Here is a 6,000-nt window from a genome sequence, read left to right as displayed (position 1 = left end):
TTAAAGGAAAGGTCTTCAGCTTTTCGCCATTAAGAATAATATTGGCAGTGGTTTGTCGTATATGGCTTTTATCATGTTAAGGTATGATCTTTCTATCTCAAGAATTTCAAGGGCCTTCATCATAAATGGATGTTGGACTTTGTCAAATGCTTTCTCAGCATCTATTGATATAATCATATGGTTTTTATTTTTCTTTTTGTTGATGTGTTGAATTACACTGATCGATTTTCATATGTTGAACCATACTTGTGCCCTGGGATGAATCCCACTTGATCGTAGTGTATTATCCATTTGATGCATTGTTGGATTCTGTTCGCAAGGATTTTGTTGAGGATTTTTGCATCAGTGTTCATTAGGGAGATTGGCCTGTAATTTTCATTTTTTGTGCCATCTTTGTTTGGTTTTGGTATTAGTGTAATGTTGGCTTTGTAGACTGTATTTGGTAGTATTCCTTCTTTTTCAATTTTTTGAAAGAGTTTTTGTATTATAGGCACTAATTCACTGCTGAGTGTTTGGTAGAATTCATTTGTGAAGCCTTCTGGGCCTGGGCTTTTGTTTTTGGTGAGTGCTTTGATTACTGCCTCAATTTCGTTGCTTATAATTGATCTGTTTAGGTATTCTATTTCTTCTTTGTCCAGCTTTGAATGATTATATCATTCTAGGAATTTGTCCATTTCTTCTAGGTTGCTGAATTTGTTTGCATATGAGTGTTCATGGTAATCTCTATTATTCTTTTGATTTCTACTGAGTCTGTTGTGATTTCTCCTCTTTCATTTATAATCCTATTTATATGTGTTTTCTGTCATTTTTTTTCTTTGCGAGCCTGTCTAAAGGCTTGTCTATTTTGTCTATTTTTTCAAACAACCAACTTTTGATTTCATTGATCTTTTGGATTGTTTTTTGAATTTCCATTTCATTTATTTCTGCTTTGACTTTTATTATTTCCTTTCTTCTACTGGCTTTAGGGGTTTTTGTTGCTCTTTTTCTTTGAGATGTGAGATTAGGTTGCTTCTTTGAGTTCTTTCTCGTTTCTTGATGTGAGCCTGTATTGCTGTATATTTTCCTCTTTTTACTGCTTTTGCTGCATCCCATACATTCTGGAAAGTGGTGTTCTCCTTGTCGTGCAACTCAAAGTATTTTTTAATTTCTTCTTTGATCTCCTCATTAGTCCAGTGGTCTTCCAGTAGTGTGGATTTCAATCACCATGAAATGGGAGGGTTCCTTGTTTTCTTTTCATGATTTATTTCTAGTTTGATGCCGTTATGATCAGAGAAGATAGTTGGAATGATTTTGATCTTCATGTATCCATTGATGTTTGTCTTGTGGCACAGTATGTGATCAATTCTGGAGAATGATGTGCGCTTGAGAAAAATGCAACTCGGATTTTTTTGGGTGCAGTGTCCTATAGATGTCTGTTAAGTCCATGTGTTCTATGTCTTTATTTAGGGCTCTAGTGTCTTTATTTAGTCTAGTGTCTTTATCTAGTGTCTTGTTGATCTGTCCATTGTTGAGAATGGAGTTTTGAAGTCTCCCACTATATATGTATTTTCTTTAATGTCCATTTTCAGAGCTGATAATAACTCTAATATATTTTAGTGCTCCTTCATTTGATGAGTATACGTTGATGAGTGTTATAGCTTCCTGATGTATTGTCCTCTTGATCATAATGTAGTGTCCGTCTAACATATATTGTTATTTAATACATTACAACAACATTAAATATATACAAATGGATACAAAATCTGTGATGTGAAAGAAATAACAAAATATATGAATTTTCACATTGGAAAGTAAATTTTTAGACTGATGATTTAAAAAAGAACAAAGAGGAAAAGAGTGATCAATTGAGTAAAACTGTTAAAGGGCCTCCCTCTTGGCACAAGGGATTAAGACACAACCTATGAAGCTATCCACTGTCACTGTAGCACCAGTTTGGTCCCCAGCCAGGGAGCTACCCACATGGCACAGGATACCTCTCCTGTCTCACCCACTGTGCCCCACAGCAGTGTATTTCAGTCAATCTGCCTGTTCTGTTCCCCACTCTGTCTCTGGTGAATCCTCTCACCCATACCCCACACACCTCTGGCCTGTACCCCAGTTCTTTTATGCATAAATAAATCTTTTTTAAAAACTGTTTAAAATTTCTCTGTTTAAAAAGAAAATTCACAAATAAATTTAAATGGCACATGTGCACTGTATAAATGTTGCCACCATTTATGAAAAACATATAATTCAAAATTTTTAATTATTTTATAAAAATTTACAAATCCAAAAAGAAAAGACAATCACACCTAAATGCAAAATTGGTCAAGCCCCAAAACTATGACTGGCCAATAAGTTTGCACAAAATTCTTCTTTTTCCAAATGGATAGTCAGTTGTCCTGGTATCTTTTCTTTCCATTGGAAATTACATAACAGTGTATATTTATGTACATTTATGTACTGTACAGTTATCCCTTTGATATATTTATGTAGCATAAATGCATTCAAATGCAAATTACAAATTTTTTAACTTACCAAATTGGAATGACCTTTTCATATACTACTATGCAGTATTGTCAAATATGCCAGGAAATATGTGCTTCCAAGCACTATTGGCAAGAGTATAAACTAATCCAACTTTTCCCAAGAGCAGTTTGTCAAATTTGTACATGAATTTGACCCACAGTTTTACTTCTATGAATTCATGCTGAGGAAATAAGCATAGATCCATCAAAAGATTAACTACAACCTACTCACAGTACTATTGATTATAAAAAGGAACATTTGAAAAAACATAAAATGTCCCACAGTAGGGGATTGATTAAATGTCTTTTAGTACATCCCTATGATGGAACATCATTTTTATTATAGAATGATGAAATGATGCTGTAGAAAAATCTTTATTAACATGAGGAGATACTTACAATATGTTGCTTAAAGAGAGAAGTTATAAACCCGTATATAGAATGGGACACCAATTTTGTAAAGCCAAAATGTTTATGTTATCTAGACGTACATATATGAGCATAAATATGCCAAATATTACCAGTGCTCATTATCAATGTTGTAATTACAGAGGGGATAATAGGTTCTTATTATTTTCTTCTTATGCTTATTTATTTTTTCTTAGTTTTTTCAATGAATAAAAATAAGTATGCAATGTAATTTTTTTTTTGTGGGACCCTCACCAGTGACCAGGGATTGAAGTGGCACTGCAGAGACTGCAGGCAGCCTCGCAACCCAATGCTCAACCGCTGTGCCACCAGGGGAGGCCCTGCAATGTTTTTTTAAATATAAAGCATGACTTTTCTTTATCACATTTCCAGTAAATGTGTACTTCCTCTTTGTTAAAATTTCTTTTGTCTTATACTGATCTAAGCATATATTTGATTCTTCTCAGCATGCTGATCAATGACTTACACTTGAAAAAAAGCTAAAAGCAAATTGGAACAGAAGAAAGAATAGAACCAAGGCAGTGCATTAAGGAAGCAAGCTAGGCAAAGGTAGGTACAGGATGAAGCATAGTAGAGGGAAAGGCCAAGCAAAGCAGCCTTCAAAAGCAGCTGTATAATTTGAAATCTTTTGTGTGTAAGTTATTACTAATAAGATAGAATGAATGTGTAAATTGAATATGTGCTGAGTGAGACTGAGCTATATCTTGGAAGTATACTTTATCCCACATTATACCAAGATAGATTGTCTAACTTGTGATTTATTCAGAATTTGTCTTCATTATGATCTAAATCTATGGTCATATATTGTGGGACCAAGGAGGTCCATATATGTTTAGTGTCTCTTGACCCCCCTCCCTTCATAAAGTACTTACTTTCCATATGAGGTTTCAGGACTAGTTGTTATCAAGCCTGAACTATGTCTAGCAAACAGGCTTGGTCAGGTGCCATGTTTGAGGCCATCAGTCAGAATTTCCAATAGGTGGTATTCTGGATTGAATTGTGTCTTCCAAAAAATTTATGTCGAAGTCTTAACCTCCCAGTACCTCAGAATGTAACCTCAAATGGAAATAATAGTAGAGAAAGTCAAGTTTTGTGAGGTCACTAAGATGGCATTCTTTTAACATGGGGAAATTGGAACATAGCCAAATTTGCACAAAAAGATCATGTGAAGAGATGTAGGGAAAATGCCATGTCATGGACCTCCCTGGTGTCACAGCGGGTTGAGCGCAGCACTGTGAAGCTGTCCGGAGCCTCTGCAGCGCGGGTTCAATTCCTGGCTGGCCATGGAGATACCCACATGGCATGGCAGACTTCTCCTGTGGCACCTGCTGCTCCCTTCAGCAGTGTATTTCAGTCTGTCTGCCTGTTCTGCTCCCTGCTCTGTCTCTGGTGAATTCTCTCACCCTCCTGCACCTCTGCCCTGTACCCCAGTTTTCATATAAATAAATAAATCTTTAAAAAAAATGCCATGTCAGGATTGAAGTAATGCTACCACAAGCCAAGGAATGTGTGGGGCTCCCAGAAGCTGCAAAAGGCAGGAAAGACTCCTTCCCCTCCAGTGGGAGGAGTACCTGCCAACACCTGAACTTGGACTTCTAACCTCTAGAATGATGGGGAAAAAAATTTCTGTTGTTCTGAGTCCCCTGGCTTGTGGTACCTTGTTACGACAATCCTAAGAAACCAATACAGGTAGTATAATGCTCTCTCCAAAAAAAGGTACAGATAACTCCCAAGGGATGCCAGAAAATACTGAAGGCCCTCAATGCACTGCTGTAAAAGTAATCATGAAGATCTGGGGAGCTGCGTCAGGCAGCATGTTCAGGCAAAACCTCTACCTGTTCTATACATACACTTCCACATCCAACTTCCATTGTCTTCATTTTTTACCTTTAAATTGGAATAAATATCTGGTATCCCTGATAGGATTATTGCACAAAAGTGATATCTTAAAACATATTGGGAAGCACTTTGAAAATAAAGGGAGTATAGGTCCTCCCCTGTTGAGCACTGTGCTGTGAAGCTGTCCACAGCCTCTGCCGCAGAGGTTCAATCCCAGCCGGCCGGTGAGATACCCACATGGCACAGCAGACCTCTCCTGTCTCGCCCACTGCTCCCCTCAGCAGTGTATTTCAGTCAGTCTGCCTGTTCTATTCCCTGCTCTGTCTCTGGTGAATCCTCTGACCCTCCCACACATCTGGCCTGTACCCTGGTTTTTGTATAAATAAAATAAATAAATCTTTTTAAAAAAGAAAAGAAAGGGAGTATATAAATACAACAGAGCCGCACAAAATGCATAAATACATTGAACTGCAGTGAACATGCTAAGTGAAGTGCATACTGGACCTAATAGATAAAAGCAATTGTTAACTCCATAGAATGCTTTTAAATGGCTTGCAGTTCTAGCATGCCTCACCAGTGTGTTAAAACAACAAGTTACTGCACCAGCTCATTCCATGGTGTACAGACAGCAATGTGTAGAGCTCTCTGCATGGTTTATGCAAACTAGGGCAACAGTGTGTGACAGCCATTACCTAGAGGTTCATATACAGACACCTGGTAAATAAGGGTATCTCAGGGAGGCAAATCTTTTGCTGAATAAATAAAATCTCTTTTGGAAACTGCATTACTCTGATTAAAAGACCGAGAACAAAAAGGTCCTAGGACCTTTTAATGGAGTGCCAGAATATCTTGAGACAGTTAGGTTCTAGATTAAGTGAAAGACACTAGTCTCAAAAAAGCCTGCTTAAGGGCCTCCCTGGTGGCACAGGGGGTTGAGCACAGTGCTCTAAAGCTGTCCGCAGCCTCTGCAGTGTGGGTTCGATCCCCAACCGGCCAGGGAGATACCCACATGGTACAGCAGACCTCTCCTGTCTCGCCCACTGCTCCCCTCAGTAGTGTATTTTGGTCAGTCTACCTATTCTGCTCCCTACTCTCTCTGGTGAATTTTTTCACCCTACTGTACCTCTGGCCTGTACCCCAGTTCTTGTATAAATAAATAAATAAATCTTTTTAAAAAAAAGATTCTGCTTTATTCTGAGAGCAGGACCATTAATCTTTCCACTTT

This window comes from Talpa occidentalis, unplaced genomic scaffold (genome assembly GCF_014898055.3).
Source record: "Talpa occidentalis isolate TD23 unplaced genomic scaffold, MPIMG_talOcc4v2.1 talOcc4.13, whole genome shotgun sequence".
In the NCBI taxonomy this organism is placed as follows: Eukaryota; Metazoa; Chordata; class Mammalia; order Eulipotyphla; family Talpidae; genus Talpa; species Talpa occidentalis.
Note: the sequence above shows the minus strand (reverse complement) of the source record.